The sequence below is a fragment of the Salmo salar genome, chromosome 11, assembly GCF_965601325.2.
Source record: "Salmo salar chromosome 11, fSalSal1, whole genome shotgun sequence".
Taxonomy (NCBI): Eukaryota; Metazoa; Chordata; class Actinopteri; order Salmoniformes; family Salmonidae; genus Salmo; species Salmo salar.
Genome location: NC_138301.1, coordinates 99,501,667 through 99,527,357, shown reverse-complemented (window position 1 = coordinate 99,527,357; position 25,691 = coordinate 99,501,667). Strand labels below are relative to the sequence as shown.

At 42.3% G+C, this 25,691-nt stretch overlaps 1 pseudogene; it reads left to right on the top strand.

The window, feature by feature from the left end:
• Positions 1 to 4,596: 4,596 nt before the first annotated feature.
• On the top strand, positions 4,597 to 24,855 carry LOC106563343 (cholesterol 7-desaturase nvd-like; annotated as a pseudogene).
• The last annotated feature ends 836 nt before the right edge of the window (positions 24,856 to 25,691 follow it).

Sequence of the window (25,691 nt, the reverse complement as noted above, 5' to 3'; positions counted from 1 at the left end):
ATGGTGTGGGTACTGTGGGAAAGTGGGTGGGGTTATGTCCTGCCTGGTTGGCCCTGTCCGGGGGTATCGTTGGATGGGGCCACATCCAACGTCTCAGCCCCCCCCCCGTCTCAGCCTCCAGTATCTATATTTTTACACTGCTGCTACTCGCTGTTTATTATCTATGCATAGTCACTTTACCCCTACCTACATGAACAAATGACCTCGACTAACCTGTTCTCATACACATTGACCCTATATATAGACACATTGACCCTATATATAGCCTCGTTATTGTCATTTTTGTTGTTGTTACTTTTTATTAGTTTTGACTTTAGTTTATTTGGTAAATATTTCCTTAACTCTTTCTTGAACTACGTTGTTGGATAAAGGCTTGTAAGTACGCATTTTACATTTTGTGCCTGTTGTATTTGGCGCAAATAAAGTGACAAATAAAGTTTAATTTGATTTGTGATTGGAGGCTTTGGTCAATCTGTTATATCTGGTGAAATTCTCCTGTCTTATCTGGTGTCCTGTGTGAATTTAAGTATGCTCCCTCTAATTCTCTCTCCCTCTCTCCCTCCCCTACCGGAAGATCTGAGCCTAGGACCATGCCTCAGTACTACCTGGCCTGATGACTCGTGGCTGTCCCCAGTACACCTGGTCGTGCTGCTGTTCCAGTTTCAACTGTTCTGCCTGCGGCCATGGAACCCTGACCTGTTCACCAGATGTGCTACCTTGTCCCGGATCTGCTGTTTTCGACTCTCTCTGACTCTCTACCGCACCTGCTGTCTCGCCCTCTGAATGCTTGGCTATGAAAAGCCAACTGACATTTACTCCTGAGGTACTGATTTGTTGTACCCTCTACAACCACTGTGATTATTATTTGACCCTGCTGGTCATCTATAAATGTTTGAACATCTTGAAGAACCCTCTGGCCTTAATGGCCATGTACTCTTTTAATCTCCACCCGGCACAGCCAGAAGTGGACTGGCCACCCCCCAGAGCCTGGTTCCTCTCTAGGTTTCTTCCTAGGTTCCTGCTTTTCTAGGAGGTTTTTTGCTAGCCACTGTGCATCTACATCTTGCTGTTTGGGGTTTTAGACTGGGTTTCTGTATAGCACTTTGTGACATCTGCTGATGTAAAAAGGGCTTTATGAATCTATTTGATTTGATTTGGAGGATAAAAATACCTGTATGACTATGGATGTGTAGCTAGCTATGTAGCCGATTGTGTATGAATCCTAAAACATTTGGAATAAATATTAGTTCAGAACCTAGCTATGAACCTCAGCTATCATAGCTGGTTTTCTTGACTTAAAAACAGTCTGAATGGCATTCATGAAGCCTATGGATTGAGTAGAATATAATATAACTTTTCTGTGCCAAGAATGCAAGTCGTATATACATGTAGTTATTGCCAAGCATGAGATTCCCACATTGTAGCCTGTACATTGAATATATTCACTGATCGTGTACTCTACCTTGGCAAATAAAGGTGCAGTTCAGGTATGAATGTCTGTGAGACATTATTTTTCAGTCACATCCAATACCAGGAGTATCAAACTCCAGTCTTTGAATGATGCTGTGTCTGCGTGTATGTATTACAATTATACACTTCAGTGTTCACCACAACAGTGTTTACCAATCCTGGTCCTGGGACATCAATGGTTACACATTGTAACTATGCAATAGACTAGAAACATGATTTAACTAGTTAAAGGCTGATTTGTAATTCATATATACAGAAACAGAATTTTGAAAACAGTACACTACACTTCCTATGCATCTTGTAAATACTCTAAAACTGGTTCATCTCATTATCTAATTTCCTTCATCTGCACTGATCTGAGGACACAGGATAGGTGTAGTATTTCATGAAGTGAGAGACTTAATTTCAACCAGTAGAGAATTGGAAACGCTTTATTGAAAGAAGTTCATTATCCAAGTGTTATAAATACGTAATAGATGCATTATAAATATTATAATTGTAATATTATATTATAAATACAAGTTCAATCTGTACTTCAATGCACATCTGGTGTGCATTATAAAAACAGAGGAAGAAAGATAATGTGGGGAGAGAAGTGTGAGAAAGAGTGTAAAAGACAGAAAGGGAAAGAGGTAAGAAAAGTGGAGCAGGGAAGGCAGCATATGATTAATAAATTACAGTGCTACTAAATGTAATATTCTCTCAATTCATCACATTATAATAGTATCTCTAGCATTGTCTCCTAACCAGCCTCGTTACCCCCGTTGGCCCAAAGGTTATCTTAAGAGCGGGTGACGTGGTGATGACGGGACTGGGGGTTGGCATTCTCTCTCACATCAAAACAAACCTGCAGACAAATCAAATCAAATGTTATTTGTCACATGCGCCGAGTACAATACACCTTACAGTGAAATTCTTACTTACAAGCCATTAACCAACAATGCATAAAAAAATAAGAATAAGAAATAAAAGAAATAATTAAAGAGCAGCAGTAAAATAACAATAGCGAGGCTATATACAAGAGACAGATGGAGAGAGAAATAGTATGATAAATAAAGCCTTGTTTTTTTTATTCTAAGACTGTCAGTCATTAAAATCATCAGGAGGTGAAATGCTAAAGTGACCTTGGATCATTAACTCTGGGACTACTATATCTCTATCTGTATTTCAATGTAAAGCATCTCTTTAATAATACTTCCTGTTGACATGACCAAGTGAACTCTCACCTCTGATCATGGTGTGCCCTCTAAGTAGTAATCTTATAAGTGTTAAACAAATCAAAATATATTTTATCTTTGAGATTTCATAGTAGCCACCCTTTGCCTTGATGACAGCTTTGCACCCTATTGGCATTCTCTCAACCAGCTTCATGAGGTAGTCACCTGGAATGCATTTAAATTAACAGGTGAGCCTTGTTACAAGTTAATTTGTGGGATTTCTTTCCTTTTTAATGCGTTTGAGCCAATCAGTTGTGTTGTGACAAGGTAGGGGTGGTATTAGTGATGCTATTGTTTGTCACAGTGGGTCCATGCAACTTATTATGTCACTTTTTAGGTATATGTTTACTCCTGAATTTATTTAGGCTTGCCATAACAAAGGGGTTGAATACTTATTGCTTCATGACACTTCATCTTTTCATTTATCTAAACATTTCTAAACACATATTTCCACGTTGACATTATGGGGTATTGTGTGTAGTCCAGTCACACCATCTCTATGTAATACATTTTAAATTCAGGATGTAACAGAACAAGTTGTGGAACATTGTAACGGCTGTCAAATGGAGTAGACCAAGGCGCAGCGTGTTTAGTGCTCATCTTGAAGTTTAATGAAGAAATAGAACACTTTGCAAATGAAACAAAATGACAGCCAACAGTTCCCGTCAGGATTCCAAACTACTAAACGGAAAACAACCACCCACAAAACCCAAAGGAAAACAGGCTGCCTAAGTATGGCTCCCAATCAGAGACAACGATATACAGCTGTCCCTGATTGAGAACCATACCCGGCCAAAACAAAGAAATACAAAACATAGAAAAAGGACATAGAATGCCCACCCTAGTCACACCCTGGCCTAACCAAATTAGAGAATAAAAACCTCTCTATGGCCAGGGCGTGACAAACATGTCATACTATATTAGTCACAGAAGTAGGTACATTAATGCAGAACTGTGCTGCAATATTTGTGCAAACATGGTTTGACAGAATATTATGGTTGGATTTCAAAATGATTAGCTGATAGGAAACATTTAATCTGAAAATCCAACCTCATCATTGTTCACTGGGACCTGATCACCAACAATGTGTGTTTGCTTCATTATCCTGGAGGTGGATGCCATGGTCACTAATGTTTGTTTTAGTTACTCAATTATTTGAGTTTTACCTTACAGACCTTACAGGTGGGAAATGTCTAGTTGTACATCTCTGGTGGTCATTGAGCTGCCTTTGAGAATCTGTCACCCGAAACCCTCCTGTGTGTCTCTGTGGTCTGTGCTGACCTGTGACAGCAGTGACTCAGTCCGTAAATCAGTAAATGCTGACTTCTGGGTGATGCTGATGAAGCAGTTTTTCAGTAAGTAAAGCAGACGGACAGGAGGCGGAGGGCGGTGTTTTGGCAGGACTGATCTTGGTTGCCCAAGTGTTGGGTTGGTTGCCCAAGCCTCTACTGTGGGTCAAGTCTGACAACACACCTTAGCTGCCCAATCCTACAAGTCTAATGCTCAACACACAGCAATTCATTGTGAATCTGACATACTTCTATTCAAGGGGCCGAGATTAGGTCAATTGAGGTGAGTGGGTGGCATTAATTAAAGTCACAACCTGTCAAACAGCCCCACTGATTCGTTAAATCAACTGTTTTAGTTATCCTGCAAGGTTGTGTGCTCTACTTAGCTGCTCTCCTTGGGGCGGCAGGGCGTTAACCAGGAGTGCCTTCTCACTGCCAAGCATTCCCAGGGCAGCTGTATCTTAACCTTAGTGACGGTCCGGTGGCTTTTTTGAATAATTTTTTTATTTATTTTAATCTGAAGGTAATCTTAGCTACCTGGGGTCACAGTCGGGGGCTAAGCCAGATGGGCTGTGGCTTGGCTTCTGGTTCTGCCTCCAATCCTGCACTGTCTCAATCTGATGGCTCACTACGCAGGGCAGGGCAATGGTTTAATGTGGTATTGGTGCCTAATGCTTCCTGATCTGTTTACTGTTGACATCCTGTGGATTTAAAGAGAAATGCAGCCTTTTCACATATTTTGAGCTGTCCGTCAAAGAGTAAAACGCTGACTCAATAACTTAGGTGTCTGAACTGATTTCAAGAGGATATTTCAAGTATTTTATTGTAGTAGTCATTTCATTTGAAGACTCAACTCCTCACAGGTTACTTTTGACCTCCTTTCCCAAATCTGTTTTCCTCCCAGGTGAGCAGGTGGCAGTGTTCGGGGGCACAGAGGGCCAAGCCTACGTGGTGGATGCCTACTGCCCCCACCTGGGTGCCAATCTGGCAGTAGGGGGGCATGTGGTGGGACAGAGCATAGTGTGTCCGTTCCACAGCTGGCAGTGCTGGAGGGAAGACGGGAAGTGTGTGAGGATCCCTATGCAGAGAAAGGTGAGAAGCCATGACTAACTCAATGTAATTTAACTATGTTTATAATGTATACAGCTAAAAAAAATGGGATTCGATGTCTGTCAACTATGTAATCTTTTGTGACAGCCTTAACATTTGTTGATTTGGTTCTTTGCGCCAAGATTATAAACAGTGTAATGTCTTAAATTACATTTTACAATAGATTGATGTGTCATTTAGAGAAATATAAATGTGTTTTTTCCCTCAGTTGATCCCTGTTGATCCAAGGTGCGCTGCTGTCCCAGTATGGAGACCAACGGTCAGGTTCTGGTGTGGTTCCACTGTGACGGAGAGGAACCCGGCTGGATGGTACCAAAGCTCACACAGGGGGAATAGGTCTAACAAGGATGCACTGAGCACTTCATCAATGCAAACATAGAGGTTTGTTTTCTGTTGTAGATGTGTGTTTGATAAAGAAAAAGTAATTATTTTATACTTTTTTTTTTTTTTTTTTACCATATGATTACTTTAGGTGTGTGCAGTGGCGACCCGTCATTCAGCGCTGTGGTTGCCTGTTTTGCATGTTATTTTGTGTAACGGTTGTTGTCGGGAATAGAGGACCAAAACGCAGCAGGAATGTGGATGCTCATCTTGATATTTATTTTAAATAACGAGAACACCAAAAACAACAAAACGCACGAACAACAAAACAGTCTTGTCAGGCTCACACATGCAAAACAAGAAACAATCTCCCACAAACACTTAACCAAACACATACCCATATATAGGACTCTCAATCAGAGGCAACTAGAAAACACCTGCCTCCAATTGAGAGTCCAACCCCAATAAACTAGACATAGAAATACAAAAGACTAGAGACCACATAGGAATACAAACCTAGAACATAACCCCAAAAACCCGTAAATAATAAATCAAACACCCTACTACATAAATCACCACCCCGAACCACATAAACAAAATACCCTCTGCCACGTCCTGACCAAACTACAATAACAAATAACCCTTATACTGGTCAGGACGTGACAGTACCCCCCCCTAAAGGTGCAGACCCCGGATGCACCTCATAAATAACAAAACCCCAAAACAACTAAAAAATCCCCCTAAACTAAAGGGAGGGAAGGGAGGGTGGCTGCCGTCACCGACGGCACTTGTGCTACACCCCCCCTCCCCAACCCACCTATACAGGAGGTGGTTCTGGCTCCGGCCTACTGTCCTCCAGAATGCAGACAGACTTGCTCAGTTTCGGGCCGTAGGCAGACTCATTTGATACACAGTTAATCCTATTTAGTTCCGGATCGTCAACAGACTCCCTCAGTTCCGGGTCGCAGGCAGACTCCCTCGGTTCCGGGTCGCAGGCAGTCTCCCTCGGTTCCGGGTCGCAGGCAGTCTCCCTCGGTCCGGGTCGCAGGCAGTCTCCCTCGGTTCCGGGTCGCAGGCAGTCTCCCTTGGTTCAGGGTCGCAGGCAGTCTCCCTCGGTTCCGGGTCGCAGGCAGTCTCCCTCGGTTCCGGACTAGACACTGTTGCCGGATACTCTGGACTGCACACTAGTGCCGGATACTCTGGACTGCACACTAGTGCCGGATACTCTGGACTGCACACTAGTGCCGGATACTCTGGACTGCACACTAGTGCCGGATACTCTGGACTGCACACTAGTGCCGGATACTCTGGACTGCATACTGTTGCCGAACTCTCGAGGCTGGGCTGACGCACTGGAAGCCTGATGCGTGGTACTGGATGTGCCAGTCTGGGGACACGCACCTCAGGGCTAGTGCGGGGAGCGGGAACAGGCCGAGTCGGACTGGGTTGACGCACTAGAAGCCTGATGCGTGGTGCTGGTACTGGAGGTATCAGCCTGGGAACACGCACCTCAGGGCTAGTGCGGGGAGCGGGAACAGGCCGAGTCGGACTGGGTTGACGCACTGGAAGCCTGATGCGTGGTGCTGGTACTGGAGGTATCAGCCTGAGAACACGCACCTCAGGGCTAGTGCGGGGAGCGGGAACAGGACGAGTCGGACTGGGCTGACGCATTGGAAGCCTGATGCATGGTGCTGGTACTGGAGGTATCAGCCTGGGAACACGCACCTCAGGGCTAGTGCGGGGAGCGGGAACAGGCCGAGTCGGACTGGGTTGACGCACTGGACCGTAGAGGCGTCCTGGCGGTCTCGAGCGCAGAACTGGCATCGCTCTTACTGGCTGGATGCCCACTTCCACCTGGCAAATGCGGGGCGCTGGTATTGCGCGTACTGGCCTAAAAATACTTGGCCTCGCCACAGTACCCATTACCCCGAAGCACGGGACCTGTCCAGTCACTGGTTGCCCAGAAAAGGTACGGGGATTTGGCCTGGGGCTCAATCCTCGCCCAGCCAAACTACCCATGTGCCCCCCCCCAAATAAATTATTGGGGCTGCCTCTCGGGCTTAAACGCCAGTCGTGTTCCCCTGTAGCGTTCCCTGTCATTGCTCCACTTCCTCCATGGACCTTCTCCGGCCATAATCTCATCCCACGTCCACTTCTCACGATCGTCCATATCAAAGTCCATTTTCTCAGCGTTCCTCCGTTGCTCCTTCCTCCGCTGCTTGGTCCTTATTTGGTGGGAGATTCTGTAACGGTTGTCGTCGGGAATAGAGGACCAAAACGCAGCAGGAATGTGGATGCTCATCTTGATATTTATTTTAAATAACGAGAACACCAAAAACAACGAAACGCACAAACAACAAAACAGTCTTGTCATGCTCACACATGCAAAACAAGAATCAATCTCCCACAAACACTTAACCAAACACATACCCATATATAGGACTCTCAATCAGAAGCAACTAGAAAACACCTGCCTCCAATTGAGAGTCCAACCCCAATAAACTACACATAGAAATAAAAAAGACTAGAGACCACATAGAAATAAAACCTAGAACATAACCCCAAAAACCCGGAAATAATAAATCAAACACCCTACTACATAAATCACCACCCCGAACCACATAAACAAAATACCCTCTGCCACGTCCTGACCAAACTACAATAACAAATAACCCTTAAACTGGTCAGGACGTGACATTTTGGCATTAATACGTGTCACACATTAGTTTGCAAACAATGTAAAAACAAATACTAAATAATTGAGTTAATAAAGCTGCATACAAACATGGTCTCTTTTTGCGTTCTTGAGTAAGGCAGCTCCAAAATGCAGGTGTTTCAGCCTAGTTCAGTGCTTTCTGTGGTGGTGGGGCAGCCAGTGGAAAATACGGAGCGTAGGGGTTGGTCATTTTCTGTAGTGACTGTGACTTCACTGTGCCATTGCTATATATGTTAATTTATTTACTTATTTTTAACTGTTGGTTTGTTTTGCCAAAATCTAATTTACTGTGTCAGGTTAAGGTTTATTTTATTTTCAAATATCAGTTACATTGGAAGTGCCCATCCAAGAAAGCTCAAGGTCATTGGCAACAGACAAAATTACTTCAAATCACGTTCTATCTACAGTAGCTTTGATTGGATTGATCATGTCAACATCATACTTTCAAAATCTTAGCTAGCAGTCATCATCATGAATCAAGTCGACAATCTTCTGGCAAATCCTTTTTAATTATTGTCATATGAAGAGAAATTATAGATAAAACATATCGGTGCTCATCGTCCATTGGACATAGACATTACACAACAAGTTGGAAATCGCAAATTTAACAATGAGTGGTTTGGAAGGAATCAGTGGCTGACTGCAAGGATTGCAAAGCAATCACTAGACTGCTATTCAGTTGAGTTGCTTTGTGGTACCAAGTCTGTGTTTAAGGGTCTCTTTTCCAAGCTTAAAATTACAAACATTCAACATTGGCCATGCTGGCAATCCAGCATGATTTCTGCCTCAAAACAACTGTTAACTCAGAGCTGGGGAATCTGACTTCAGTGAGTTCAAGACAATTGGGAACTCGGAGAAAAAACAAGCTCCGACTGGGAAAATACGTTTCGAATGGTCATCCAACTCTGAATTGTCGGAAACTCTGAACTCTTTCTAAATCTCCGACCTGAAGATCACTGACGTCATCATGATTCGACCTTGTTTTTTTCCAAGTTCCCAGTTGTCTTCAAAGCACCATAAATCCAGAGAATGCCAGACTTTGATGCCAAATTTTTATGACAAAATGTGCCCACAAAGGACCGCTGCGCCACTTCCTGTTCTTGTTCAAGTGAGCACAGCACAACAAGGTCAGTCCAAAATTCTTGTATGCTGCTGCATAAATGGCATAATATGCCAGGGAGATATGTATACTGTAGCTAAGAAAGTAATACTAAGTGTATGTTGTGAAGTAAGCTGTTAGTAGCCCATGTGCCTCACACTAATAATTTGGTATATTTTCCCCTCTTGATTTTGCCTACTGTTCTGACTTGGTGGTGCACATGTAGCCTATAACCTGTTTTAGAGAAATGTAATCATAGAATTTTGTAAGAGCTTTCAATGTCTGCTTATATGCCCCCTTTATTTATCCTATGGTTCTGACTTTGTGTACAGGGAGAACACTGTAAGAATGGCCCATGTTCTGAATTCTGTCACTGTACATTTCAAAAGTGCTGAACAAATAGTTATATTGACCACGTCTGTCCTAGCTTGCTCATTAACTTATTCGGGGTATCCCCCCTTCTTCTCAATTTCCGCCTAAAGACATACCCTAATCTAACTGCCTGTAGCTCAGGCCCAGAAGCAAGGATATGCATATTCTTGGTATCATTTGAAAGGAAACACTGAACTTTGTGGAAATGTGAATTGAATGTAGGAGAATATAACACAATAGATCGGGTAGAAGAAAATACAAGGAAATAAACATACATTTTCTGTTTTTTATTGTTGCTGCATCATCTTTCAAATGAACAAGAACAGCCAAACATACAGATAGGTGCTGGGGATGATTTGAATGAAGAACATAAGATGGCAGCAATAGCTGAGCAAAGTTTTAGACAGATAACTCAAAATGAGCATGAATGACCTTGAGCATGAAGTCACCCAGGTGTCCCACACAAATGTACCCAAGTGGCCGAATTGGTACAGTGATACATTTTGAAGGAAATAACTATATACAAAATACATAAATGCTATTCTAACACACCCCAAAAAAACAATTATTAAAAATATTTTAAAAATTATTATTTTTTAAATATATATTTACAAATCAAAAATAACAAGGGTAACTATTTACACATTTTCTATTTACAATATTGTGAAGACCCTCAGTCCTCTACACAATATTGTGCTGCTGGTGCCATGGCCCATAGCAGTCTCTTTCTGCTGTAAAGCAGAGGGTTACTGAACAGGTGGTGCAGGTGATGGGGCATTTGCTGTGACAAAGGGCACAATGACGTCTCCCTACTGTGCTCTTTTTGCCCTGAGGCACATTCATGCTTGCAATGATGAATCTGGGCAGGTGAACACCACTGGTTGGAGCAGAAGGGACAGAGGTAGAGGGGACAGAAGGTGCTACAGTGGACTTGCTGTAGCAAGCAAGCTCCTGGATGAGCAGCTCCCTGAAGGCTAGCTGTGAGATGGGGGGCTGTCCACAGCTCTTGGCCATTTCCTTCTGGAGGATGAAGGCATTCACCACAGCAATGTCAATGAAATGATAGAAAAATGTCTTGTACCATTTCATGGCCTACACTTGCAAAAAAAAAATTATGAGGGGAAAAACAGCGACCATTTCATGGTCTTGTGGACCACATTGTAGTATCCTATCAGTGCATCTGACAGGTCCACACCTCCCATGCCCTTGTTGTAGTCCTTCACAGCAGCTGGAATGGGGACATTCTTTGTGGTCCAAGCCCCGCTACCGTCCTTCATTCGCCGACGACGTGATCACCACTGAAGGACTAGTACTGCACATGACCACCTCTCTGGTATCCATCCACTTTACAAAGAGCAGGCCATCTTCCCGAATACATCGCATCGAACCCCACTCAGCCCGCTTAGGCATGTCGTTCACCTTTGTTTTTGGAAAGCCCACTCTGTTGGTCCGAATGGTGCCACAAGCCCACACATCCCGCTTCCTCAGCTCTGTAAACAGGGTAGGGCTTGTGTAGAAGTTGTCCACAAACAGTTTGTTGCCCTTCTCCAGCAGTTGAAAATCCAATAACTCCATAACGGAATCATAACTCAGTCCATTACCGGTAGCAAAACTGTTTTTCCCCTCATAAACAAAAATATTGCAAGTGTAGGCACACACAGAATCAGTCAAAACAAACAGTTTGTAACCCCATTTGGTTGGTTTGTTACGCATTTATTGTTTGAGGCTGATTCTGGCCTTTGAGGCTACCATCCTCTCATCAATGGACAGGTTCTGGGCAGGCTGAAAATAGGTCTTGCAGGCCTCAACGATGTTGGGGTAGAGAGGTTTGATTTTGCAGAGCCTATCAAACCTTGGTGTGCCTCTCTTCTTGTCATTCTCCCCATCAACTTTTGGGTCACTGATGTGAAGCGCCTGTGAGATAGTCAGAAACCTTTTACAAGACATGACAGTCATGGGGAAAGGCAGTTGGTAGAGAGCTGACGTTTTCCAGTAGTTCCTTAGAGTTTTCAACTTCACCAGACCCATGTAAATGACCATTGAAAGGTTGCAGAAAAGGTCTGACATGGAAATGGGCTTCCATGCCTCTTTCTTTCCTGCCTGCTTCTTAGCCCCGTACTTATTGGTGTTCGACACCAGGGAATCAACAACTGACGAGGTGAAAAACAGTTGAAAAAGTTGAAGGGGGCTGTACTTTGCGGTCATGCCGAGTTGAGGTCCTGGCTGCTTTTTTGGTCTAAAAACTGGTGGAATTGGTTCCACATCGTCTTCTAACACAGAGTGCCAACGACCCTCTGGCCCTCTGTCTGCAGGTTTCTCTCTTCCCCACCTCCACTTCTTTGTCACTGACTTCACACCTCTAGATGGCCGGGTAGGTGTGGAGCCAGAGACAGCAGGGGTCCGGCTGGATGAACAAGCTTCAGAGGGGGATGGACACCTAGACATTGGTGGCTCATAATCAGAATCACTGCCACTGTGAATGAAAGACAAAAATCAGTAAGAATACTTTCACGTATAAGCCCTGTATCAACACGTAAAATTAACAGATATGTATTTTATAGAGTACAGGGAACATAATCACTATGGTGAAGTGCTGTTCCATTCCATGTTTATGTAAATTAAATGTAAAAAATATATGACACACACACACACACACACACACACACCACACACACACACACACACACACACACACACACACACACAGTATAGCCAATGTGTACTTTACACATTTCATTACTGATGATATTTTTATATATTGCAAATAAAATAAGAAAATCTAAAACAAAATCTCAAATGAATAATATTTGATATTATTAATTTCAAACAACGACATTAGCATTAGAACTTACTAGTCCAGCATGGCATCCTCTCCATGCAGAAACATGTCTTCCGCCTAGGAGTCAAAACTAGCTTCGCTGAAAGATTCATCTTCCTCAAGCAACTCGGTCTCGCTTTCTCTATCAATTTCCTCTATAATCTGGGTTAAATCTGTATACCTAGACTTTGTTTTAGCTTTTCCTGATTTATTAGCCCAAAATTTAAATATATAAACTTGCTGAAAATGCTATTGACTATGTACTGCTATGCGTAACACTCGTGGCTCCGTCAAGTAGGATTTGCAATGGCGAATGAACCTCTTTTACGTCAGAGTTTACGACAAAGGCTGGTCTTCGAACATATAACCATTAGATATTGCCGTTTACCTTAGCTCATTGGCTATCTTCCAAGCTAGATTTCAAGATGATCAGTGGTCATTGGGCCAAAATACAGTCAATCAACGATAGACCGGTCCGACCATTGGTGCGCAATGAGGTCATTGATTGCTGTCTTCAAATCAGTTTGTTTCGGTCAAAGAACCATCAAGTATAGTTGTGTTAGTAACAACCAGAGGATTGCAATGAAACCAACCATGACTGGATAAACATTTGTTTTGTGTATGTAATTACCACGAATGTTTCATCCAAAGTTGAACGAGACGGAAATCACGACGCAAGTGGTTTACAAACGTTTCGTGTTAGGCTATAAAAATGGATTTTATCAAACAAAACGAACATTCAGTAAGTAGTTCACGTGTGGCTCAGTTGGTAGAGCATGGTGTTTGCAACACCAGGGTTGTGGGTTCGATTCCCACGGGGGACCAGTACGGGAAAAGAAATGTATTAAATCTATGCATTCACTACTGTAAGTCGCTCTGGATAAGAGCATCTGCTTAAATGTAGTTAGGACACTTGGCATTGCCACCAGAGGAAGATCTTCAAAGGTAAGTGATTTATTTCTGACTTTTGTGACGCTAATGCTTGGTTGGAAAATGCTAGTTACACTTGTGTGTGCGGGGCGCTGTCCCCAGAAAATCGCATGGTATGCTTTTGCCGTAAAGCCATTTTGAAATCTGACACAGCGGCTGGATAAACAAGAAGTTCATCTTTTAAATGATGTAAGATACATGTATTTACATAAATGTTTAATATTACGAATGGTGTATTTAGAATTTTAGAGCTATGCATTTTCACCGGATGTTGGCCTGATGGGACGATAACGTCTCACCTGTCTTAATCGAAATTATGGATTTCCTATTATCTGTTTGTCCTCCCCTTATGCCATAGTTTGTACATCTCAATTGTCATTAGAAACCACATTTGTTTAAGCAAGTCAGCCATATCAGCTATGTTTTTTTTTAAAAGGCAGTAAATGAGGCTGAATTAATTGTTTCGCTGCCAGACAAGGCTCCGCTGATAGCCAGGTGTAGCAGTGGTAAGGTGTTGGTACTCTGCTGTTTGTCACCATTTATAGTGCAATTAATGTATTGTTTAGTGTTGTGTTGTGGCTTTGCTGGCATGCACCCCCCCCCCCCCCCCCCCCCAAAAGAAAAAATGGTTTGCCCACCAAGTTTTTCTTGATAAAATCAAAAATTGCCACTGGGTGTGTGTTATTTTGTCAATCCTCAAAACTTTGTCTTAGAAATAGAAAGCCAGCTGTGCCTTTTCCTCTCTGTGACTGTCCCCTGTAGGAGATCCCTGAGAATGCAGAAGATTTTGCCCACCTGGCCCACCTGCACACACCAGGCATTGTGAGTAGGGTTGACCTGCGCTACACCAACAGCAAGACCTGGGAGTTTGTAAGATATGACTGGAAGCTAAGGGCTTCCTGACTATGTGAACTTACCACTCTGGGCCCCAGTTATACTGTATATACTTGTAGAACTTCTTTAAATGGTGCCTCAATGGTGTGTCCTTACAAATACTTGATGGAGTGTGTGTGTGTGTTCAAGGTGCAATGGTAATCTGAGTCTGAGCCCACTAAGCACTGCTCCCAGATGCTGGTGAAACATGCCCTTGCTGTGTTTGGTCACCACTGGCCTCTACTGGACGTGGATGTAGTGGCTCGACAGGTACAGATGATCACTCACAGACAGAGGTGGAAAAAGTACCCAATTTTCATACTTAAGTAAAGATACCTTAATAGAAAATGACTCAAGTAAAAGTGAGTCACCCAGTAAAATCCTATTGAGTAAAAGTCAAAAACTATCTGGTTTAAAATATACTTAAGTATCAAAAGTAAAAGTAAAAATATAAATAATTTCAAATTCCTTATATCATGCAAACCAGACGGCACAATGTTCTTTACATTTTTGTTACGGATAGCCAGGGGCACACTTCAACACTCAGACATAATTTGCAAACAAAGCATTTCTATTTAGTGAGTCCGCCAGATCAGATGCAGTAGGGATGACCAGGGATTGTCGCTTTAAGTGCGTGAATTAGAAATTGTTCCTGTCCTGCAAAGCTTTCAAAACGTAATGAGTACTTTTGGGTGTCAGGGACAATGTACGGAGTAGAAAGTACACTGCTCAAAAAAATAAAGGGAACACTAAAATAACACATCCTTGATCTGAATGAATGAAATAATCTTATTAAATACTTTTTTCTTTACATCGTTGAATGTGCTGACAACAAAATCACACAAAATTAATCAATGGAAATCCAATTTATCAACCCATGGAGGTCTGGATTTGGAGTCACACTCAAAATTAAAGTGGAAAACCACACTACAGGCTGATCCAACTTTGATGTAATGTCCTTAAAACAAGTCAAAATGAGGCTCAGTAGTGTGTATGGCCTCCATGTGCCTGTATGACCTCCCTACAATGCCTGGGCATGCTCCTGATGAGGTGGCAGATGGTCTCCTGAGGGATCTCCTCCCAGACCTGGACTAAAGCATCCGCCAACTCCTGGACAGTCTGTGGTGCAACGTGGCGTTGGTGGATGGAGCGAGACATGATGTCCCAGATGTGCTCAATTGGATTCAGGTCTGGGGAACGGGCGGGCCAGTCCATAGCATCAATGCCTTCCTCTTGCAGGAACTGCTGACACACTCCAGCCACATGAGGTCTAGCATTGTCTTGCATTAGGAGGAACCCAGGGCCATCCGCACCAGCATATGGTCTCACAAGGGGTCTGAGGATCTCATCTCGGTACCTAATGGCAGTCAGGCTACCTCTGGCGAGCACATGGAGGGCTGTGCGGCCCCCCAAAGAAATGCCACCCCACACCATGACTGACCCACCGCCAAACCAGTCATGCTGGAGGATGTTGCAGGCAGCAGAACGTTCTCCACGGTGGCTCCAGACTCTGTCACGTCTGTCACGTGCTCAGTGTGAACCTGCTTTCATCTGTGAAGAGCACAGGGCGCCAGTGGCGAATTTGCCAATCTTGGTGTTCTCTGGCAAATGCCAAACGTCTCCTGATGTACTGGCCTGTCTCCTGGTAGCGTCAATCAGTGTTGCTTCCTAAGTGGACAGTTTGATTTCACAGAAGTGTGATTGACTTGGAGTTACATTGTGTTGTTTAAGTGTTCCCTTTATTTTTTTGAGCAGTGTACATTATTTTCTTTAGGAATGTAGTGGAGTAAAAGTAAAAATAAAAAAATATATAAATAGTAATGTTAAGTACAGATGCCCAAAAAAACTACTTAAGTAGTACTTTCAAGTATTTTTACTTAAGTACTTTACACCACTGCTCACAGACAGGCAGGCAGACAGACAGGAAGACAGACTGCCCCCAGGGCAACACTAGATAGTGTTAAGAAAATGATGTCCCTGGGGTGCTGCATTCACTTATAAAACACAGCTGAAGTGTGTCAGCCAAGGCCACCCAGTGCCAAGACTGCTCTTGGTTTTAGCCTCTCCGTCAGCTTAGATATATATCACCATCTCCAAGGAATAAACTGGCCATTCAGACAGCTTCTTCACCTCTTGTTTTCGCTTGACTGTGCTTTGGATCTGTGTACACGGCTGCTACCAAACAAGCTGCCTCAGCCATTATTATGATGCTGAACAAGCCCTTTGGCAGTGTGGAGACGACCTAGAACTCTGTCTTAGGTCATCTGGGTTTGGAGGGTGTGGTCCCTGGGTGCTGTAGAGACAGAACAAGGAATAGTATCCAAACACTCATCATAGAAAGCATTTAACATTCACCTTAGTTTAGTATCAATAACAGTGTTACAGTCTGATGTGCCCAGCAATATAAGCCAATTAAATGTGTTAATGCAAGGTCCATTTAGCTCCACCCAGAATTGTGTACATTTGTGACGCCAGTGGAGCCTCTACTGCACTGTGTCCCACTCCATCTTCTACCAGAGCAGCCAATGGTCAAACCGTTCTCAATGTGGTACATCATATTACAAACAAGACAAATATCATATGCATGTCAATTCATACACCTCATTAGTATCCTTAACCCCTCAGAGTCTGCCCTAAGCTATATGGAATTGTTTTAATACATTTATATCGAGGATCATTTAGCTATTTGATTTATAATTTGAATACCCCTTGAAGTATAAACAAAATAGATATAATTTTTGGGGGGCATTACTGCTATTAGCCCATACAAACGCATTGAATAACAGATTCACTACAAGGTACAACAGATAGTCCCCCAAAAATATCAAAAGGAAGTTTGTTCTGAAGTGTCTCTCCTATATCTGAGAGATATAATACAGATCAGGAAACATTTGTTTGTGTTTTAACTGCGTATTTTGGGCATTGATCATATTCAATTGGTCATAATTTGGTGAATATATGGTCGAAAATATGAAGACATTATCAGAAACGAAAGCTTATGGGTACGTTTATGTTTGTGTAAAATATTACTGTCCTCAGGTTTTTAATTAATAGATTTGGTTGAAAAACGCCACATACTGTCATGGGCGTCATAAGGATTGGACCAAGGCGCAGTGGGTAAAGTGCTCATCTTCTTAATTTATTTAAAGAAAACACTTAAACAAAATAAACAAACGACGAAAACAGTTCCATAAGGCTCCCGGGCTATACAGAAAATAACCACCCACAAAACACAAGTGAAACAAACACAACTAAATATGGCCTCCAATTAGAGACAACAACAACCAGCTTCCTCTAATTGGAGGTCATTGCCAAAAACCCAACATAGAAATAGAAAACTAGATATAAACATAGAAATAGAAAACATAGAACCTAAACCAAAAACACCGAAACATACAAAACAAACACCCCCTGCCAAGCCCTGACCAAACTACAATGACAAATAACCCCTTTTACTGGTCAGGACGTGACACATACCCATTGTTTAGCTGAATGGAATATTCGTATCCTGTATATTTAACATACTATTTAAATTTAACACATCATAAATCTAGCCTCGTGCTATAGTGTTTGGTTAGAGTTAGGTCTTGTCCCAAATGGCAACCGATTCCCTATATAGTGCACTACTTTTGACCAGAGCCCAGATCTCATATTGTATTGATTAATTTTTTATATCAATTTCTTTTATATTGATGTCACAAATCATTTGTACGGTTCTTTATTATAAATGTAATTATTTGTCTCATTTGACTGTGTAAACCCTTGCAATGATACTTTTTTCTCTGAGAGTGAGGTGGATATATCTCCTTTTGCATCAAAATGTGATTTGTTTGTCTCTCTGAAATGAAACCATCTAGTGGTTTCAAACAAATACATGTCTGTCATTTAACAACCCCATGCCATGATGAGATGGGGGGAAACACACCAGTCTCTTCCATAAGTTCATTAAACTGTTGGATTCAAGCTTGAAATATACTTATTCATGTTACCATACCAGAGCTTAGTGATGACTTTAATATGAACAAGGAATGTATATGTTGGGGGTCAAGGAAGCGTAAAAAGGAACTTTGTGTATGGAAGTGAGTGAGAAAAGGGGAAGTGCTGTCACGGTTTTCGGCTGGAATGGAGGACCAAAACGCAGCAGGAATGTGGATGCTCATCTTGTATATTTATTTAAATAACAAGAACACCAAAAAACAACACGAACAACGACACAGTCTTGTCAGGCACACTCAGCAAAACAAGAAACAATCTCCCACAAACACTACACCAAACAATTACCCATATATAGGACTCTCAATCAGAGGCAACGAGAAAGCACCTGCCTCCAATTGAGAGTCCAACCCCCATTAACCTAAACATAGAAATACAACAAACCAGAAAGAACATAGAAATACCAAAACATAGAACATAGACCAAAAACCCGTAAATAATAAATCAAACGCCCTACTAAATAAACCACCACCCCGAACCACATAAAACAAATACCCTCTGCCACGTCCTGACCAAACTACCATAACAAATAACCCTTTATACTGGTCACGACGTGACAAGTGCATAAAGTTAATATTCTGTATGTTATTGTTGAATATGAATGTTCCTAAGGAGGGAGACAAAGAGCAACAGTCTAGTTTAAATTCTTGATGAGGCAGGTCAATTGCTGAGGAACTAGGACCATGAGGGATGTGGAACTCAACTCGAGATAAGGTCAACAGTTGAAGAGAGAAGACACTGCTGGGAGGGGGCCACAGGGGTCCACTCTGAAGACCATCTGATTACAGTCCTATCTCACACACACACACATTTCCACGCCCATGAGGGTCCTAGATTTAGGCAGGGCCATGACAATACCAATAAGATGAACCTACTGTGTTTCTGCCTAATAACAGAGAAGTGTTTTTCTTAGACATACAAGGAGATACAGGAACTCCGCCTAGTCGCAAGGTATAAATATGTGCTTGTGTGACTTGTATGTTGTGTTTGCAGATGAAGTACCTAGTGGGTTGAATAAACTTCTTGGGTTTGTGCTTTTTCTAGTTGTCCGTTTTCACTCTGTTTGTTCAGAACCTAACAAAACAAAAAATAGAATTTACCAACATTTCTGAAAATTGATATATATCTTAAAAAGTCACTAATTGGCAATTTTTTGCTTTTTATGTGAACAATCTTTTCAAATTCATCACTATTTATTGAATGTGTTGATGTGTAAATAACCCTTTTTTGTTCTGACTATTTTGTGTCCCAGTTTGAGCGGGATGTGATGATCTGGAACAATAAGAAGTACATTTCTAAACCCCTGCAGGTGGAGGACTCTACCGTCCAGAAACAGGTGCTGGTTCAGTCAGTTCTACATCGTCAACAACCCTCGCCTGCACTACCAGCACAACACCCTGGACTTCTTATCTCACACACTGGAGAAAGCAGAAGAAATCCAAAGGAGGTAATGGCCCAAAAATACATTAAATCTCCAAAAGGTATTAAAATATAAAAAAGAAGAGGACACCCTTGGACTCTGAATGGGGAGAATATTAACACCAGAAAATGGTTTGTCTTTTGCAGCAGCCATTACTTTAATCCAGCCAGTTCCTTCATGGTTAATGAATTGTGGGGCCTTGTGATTCAAAGCAGTGTTAATAAAAGAAGCATTTGTTCTTGTTTTGATAACTGAGCTGTAACCAAGTTCCCAAAAGGGGCTCTTATTCTTCAAAAGCCCAAAACTCATTCGCTGCTCAATGTTCGCTACATACTTCAGTGTGAGATTGCCATCATTAAATTTGTTTGTGGTGACCTGAAAATGAGGGGTGTTGTACTAAACAAAGTAATTAGCGGTTGGATGATCTCTAACTAATCAGAGTACCAAAGCCAATGACACATTTTTTAAACGTTGCTTTGCCTACTTGTGTTCTGTCTATGGCCTAAGCCATCGAATTCAGGGACCAATCAGAACGGTTAGAATGTGTTTGCGTTCTAGAAATCATCGGGGAGGTACTTAAGAGATAGTCATTTGCATAGAATAAACTAACGTTCGTGGGCGTGGCGTAGAGTTTGGTCGGAGCAAGACATTTGTGCTCCACATTTTCACTTAATTGGACTTCCATAGCAAGACAAAATGCTGGTGGGAGGTTTTTTCTTCTCCCTTTCTTGTTATTTTTCAAACAAAGCAACAAAATTCCCTCAAATCTCTCATCATCGCTGTACAGGTGTAAAAAGTTACCAGACTATCTTTGGGCTGTTCAGTGTAGGAAATGAAGACTCTCCGGTGGGAGCTTGGTGAGATTCGCTCTGGCCTCATTTAACTTCCTAGCTATAGCTACTCTGTGATCTTGTAGGATTGATAGGACCTTAGGACTGCTCCCCTTTCACACCTGGTTAAATAAAGGTGAAATAAAATAAACTTCTCTTTCTTCTGATTTCTTCTGATTACTCCTGGTGTCTTAAATCCAGTTTATCCTCATCTCATTCATACAGGATCCAGCCCATATTACCGTGAAAATCAATCAGAACCAAGCAATATGAATAGATATACCAGAATGCCTAGCCTATATTGTAACTGATAGTAAGACTACGTACTGTGTGAATGAACAAGAATGTATTGAAAAAAGGTGTGCTGTCTGTACATTGTTATATGATTCCAGCAGGCTTCAGTTTGATCTTTGTACCTCCAGGAACCATGGACCTGTGAGTACAATACAAAATAGGCCAGTGTAAAAAACACTCACTCCCTATAACTGAAACCACGTCATGTATTTTCGGCCTAAGCTCTCAAGGAAGTCCCAAATCAAGATGTCATGGCTTGTGAGGACAACACTAAGTGTTCCAAAACGAGTGCTTAAAAGCATTCATGTTAGAGTCAATGTCCGCGCCCCCGTGGAAATCTAGTTAGCATAATAAAGAAATCCCCTTACAATCTGCCAGTTTAAGCTAGAGATATAATTTTTTTTGCATTGGATGCGTCTCAATCCACCGTATCCGCCGATGTCACTCTTCCGCATCTGAAAGGTGACAGAGCTGGAGCCGTGTCAGACCATGACACATCCTGAATATCGATCTTCTCATCTGTAGTGTCCGAATAGTTTGGCCTACAAACAATTATGACCCATCTATGGAAAGATGTCACTCTGTTTTGCTCTACGATCCAAACAAGCTTCTTGGGACTCGTCTGAAGTCGGCACAGCCGATCTGCCAACTTCTGTCTGTACTGTCCGAACAGTTTGACTTAACACTAATATAACCCATCTGTGGAAAGGTGAGACTCTCATGAACACGTACATGATGGTTGTTTTGAGGAAAGATGAGAGTCTCTCTAGGACGCCCATAGGCTTCACAAGACTCGGAAGGTCTCCCAGTACCAGTTGAAAAAATGAATGTATATAGAGTACCAGTCAAAAGTTTGGACATTGTAGAATAATAGTGAAGACATCAAAACTATGAAATAACACATACGGAATCATGTAGTAACCAGAAAAATGTCAAACAAATCAAAATATGTTTTATATTTTATGTTCTTCAAAGTAGCCACCCTTTGCCTTGCTGACAGCTTTGCACACTCTTAGCATTTTCTCAGTTAGTTTCACCTGGAATTGCTTTTCCTTCACTCTGCGGTCCAACTCATCCCAAACCATCTCAATTGGGTTGAGATCGGGTGATTGTGGAGGCCAGGTCATCTGATGCAGCACTCCATCACTCTCCTTCTTGGTCAAATAGCCCTTACACAGCCTGGAGGTGTGTTGGGTCATTGTCCTTTTGAAAAACGAATGAAAGTCCCATTAAGCGCAAACCAGATGGGATGCTGGTTAAGTGTGCCTTGAATTCTAAATAAATCACTGACAGTGTCACTGGCAAAGCACCATCACACTTCCTCCTCTGTGCTTCACGGTGGGAACCACACATGCAGAGATCATTTGTTCACCTACTCTGCGTTTCACAAAGACATGGTGGTTGGAACCAAAAATCTCAAATTTGGACTCATCAGACCAAAGGACAGATTTCCACCGGTCTAATGTCCATTGTGCGTGTTTCTTGGCCCAAGCAAGTCTCTTCTTATTATTGGTGTCCTTTAGTAGTGGTTTCTTTGCAGCAATTCGACCATGAAGGCCTGATTCCCGCAGTCTCCTCTGAACAGTTAATGTTGAGATGTGTCTGTTACTTGAAGTCTGTGAATCACTTATTTGGGCTGCAATTTCTGAGGCTGGTAATTCGAATGAACTTATCCTCTGCAGCAGAGGTAACTCTGGGTCTTCCTTTCCTGTGGTGGTCCTCATGAGAGCCTGTTTCATCATAGCGCTTGATGGTTTTTGCGACTGCACTTGAAGACACTTTCAAAGTTCTTGAGTATTGACTGACCTTCATGTCTTAAAGTAATGATGGACTATCATTTCTCTTTGCTTATTTAAGATGTTCTTGCCATAATATGGACTTGGTCTTTTACCAAATAGGGCTATCTTCTGTAAACCACCCCTATCTTGTCACAACACAACTGATTGTCTCAAACGTATTAAGAAAGAAAGAAATCCCACAAATTAACTTTCAACAAGGCACACCTGTTAATTGAAATGCATTCCAGGTGACTACCTCATGAAGCTGGTTGAGAGAATGCCAAGCGTGTGCAAAGCTGTCATCAAGGCAAAGAGTGGTTACTTTGAAGAATATAAAATATATTTTGATTTGTTCAACACTTTTTTGGTTACTACATGATTCCATATGTGTTATTTCATAGTTTTGATGTCTTAACTATTATTCTATAATGCTACAACCCTTGAATGAGTATGTGTGTCCAAACTTTTGACTCGTACTGTCTATGCACTCAAATGTGGCAAATATTATGTGGCAAAATTGTTCGAGTTACTTCACTTCAGACTTTAAAACATGCTTTGTACTGAGAAAAGCTGTGAGAGTGCTAACATGGTGCTGATGATGCAGTACATTATTTCTGTGTTAGGCCTACTGTATGTGACTGTGTAGGTCTATGTGTGCCATTGGTATGTACTTACATTGTATGATGCTGTGTTACTTGCTGTACTCTAAGATTCCAAAATACAGCCATATTCTGACTGCACTCTGTGACAACAATGCCTTTAGGTTGTACCAAATACATGTTTCTCTGTCTGATCTGTTCTGATGGAAATGTGAGCATAATGACCCGTGAATGAGTGAATTGATAGCGCTGAATGTGGTTTTTGACTGCATTGATGCTCTGGGTCAGGCGTAGTGTGACTGCCTTAACTTATCTCAGTTGGCCCACTATGGCCAACAGTCACATATTCCCCAAAATGGGGAGGTTCGTTTTAAAAAACGATCAGCAAAAGTGGAATATCACAATAAAATAACCCACCTTTCTCCATATGACATATGAGATTCGAAATATTATTTTGTAATTGAGTTCTCTAGAAATTCAGTGTTTTTGTTAATCAGCAGAATAAAGTTACTCTGATCTCATGTGTTTGCTCATGCATTGTTACAGTTGTAGGCAAACTCTTCCAATGCATGATTTAAAATGTTAAATTGAGTGGAATGCTTAGTGTACTGCTTGGCCGTTGGCATTTCTGGGTTGTAGACACTTGTGCTTATTGCTCCTTTCTGTGAAAGTGCTTATTGAGACTGTGGTCACTGAGGAAGAGGCTTTCCTTCTCTGCAATAAACAATCATTACATGAACACTTCTGCCATCTTCATATTGAGTCAAGCTTTGTCCAGGTAGAGAGTTGTGACTGACTTTCTTAGCAAATAGATCTGCTTTGTAGATGCCACTGCAATTCTGCTCAGCCTAATCTTAAATGTGATACAGGATATTGTTTAGTTTTATCTAACGAAATATGGATGGAGCGGTGGGTGACCATGACACGGTGCAGCAGGGAGTGACGTGACACTTGATGATTTTGTTGTTGTTGGAGCAGTGGGTGTCCTGCAGTGTTAAGTATTGTTAAGGAAACTGAGAAGGTAGAGGGGGAAAGGGAGCAGGGAAAGGAGGGCTCGGTAAATAAAAAGCCCCTGCTTCCGCAACAGCATGTCCTGAAAGAGGTCAGGCAAATTCACAGACCAGTCACCCAAACAGGGCCAGCAGATGGGGATGACCAAAATACATCTGTTCAACAAGAGCTCCATTCTGACAACACAGAGCAGCCTCAAAGCAAAGGGATAAGTGTCAGGAGTCAAAGCAATAGTAACAACCTAGGGGACAAAGAGTACTCCATCTGCAGTGAACTGTACGACTCTCAGGGAGACCATCGGATGGCTTTGTTGAACTGTGACCACACGTTGTGCCATTGCTGTCTGGCCAGCATCCTAAAGCATGCAGCAGATCCTAGCCGGGTGCAGCGCCCCTAACCTAGCCGGGTGCAGCGCCCCTTACCTAGCCGGGTGCAGCGCCCCTTACCTAGCCGGGTGCAGCGCCCCTTACCTAGCCGGGTGCAGCGCCCCTTACCTAGCCGGGTGCAGCGCCCCTTACCTAGCCGGGTGCAGTGCCCCTTATGTCGACAGAAAACTCCCCTACGTCACTGGGAGGTCAAGAGGATGCAGGAGGATACAATACACCACCAGGCCAGTAGCTCTAATCCTGGACTCATCACAGACCATCTGCCTCAGCCTGAGAACATGCCAGCCCCACGACTCTGCTTCGCCATGGAACCGAGGCTGCAGTCTTGAATGGACTCGACATTGCTGTGTGGATGCTGCCTGTGTACCCTTCTCGTCTGAGTCAGATGCAACGCCACTGTAGATGATGCTACCTGACATTCGTGGTGCTTCTCTTCCTGATAGAGCTGAGCTGTCTGCTGGTTGTCTTCCTTCCTGTTATCGTGCTTGTGTTGTTATTCACTCTAGTGAAGTAGATGGTTGGTTAATCTATGCATATTCATCTCCTCTAATATCTACTGTATTTCATTATTAATAACAGTGTTGTCTGTCTTTGCAATGTGCCTTTAGTTATAAAAAATCATAATTGAACCATGTGTTTCTCTCATATTGCTCAATAAAGAAGGAATCCTCCATGGACCTTGGCTTAAAATTAGACCGGGATTGAGTGCTTATCAAATGCCACCCATCTTTCACACAGAAAGGATGCAAATTAACAGCACACTTCTTGAAACATGGTGACACTGCCTCTAATATATTAGCCAAATATTTCACTGTATCTCTTGCAGTGTCTGGGCCCTCAGCTTTCCCTCTGACCTACTTTAGCAGTTTGGATGTCTGCTATTGTGTATTCCTCCTGTTTATTCCTAACTACTGTAGTCCAGCTTGTTCTATTTTCATGATATGCACTTGGATGTTTTCAATAAGTCTTAATAGTAAATTCTGGTTTGAGATGCATGATTGATCAGACATTTAAATTGCCTCAATTACTCAAAACGTTACCATATTTGAATGTATATATTTTGTAAGAAAGTAAGCCACCTCTTTTCAAGGTATGTATACACACTGAGTGTACAAAACATTAGGAACACCTTCCTAACATTGAGTTGCACCCACTTTTGCACTCA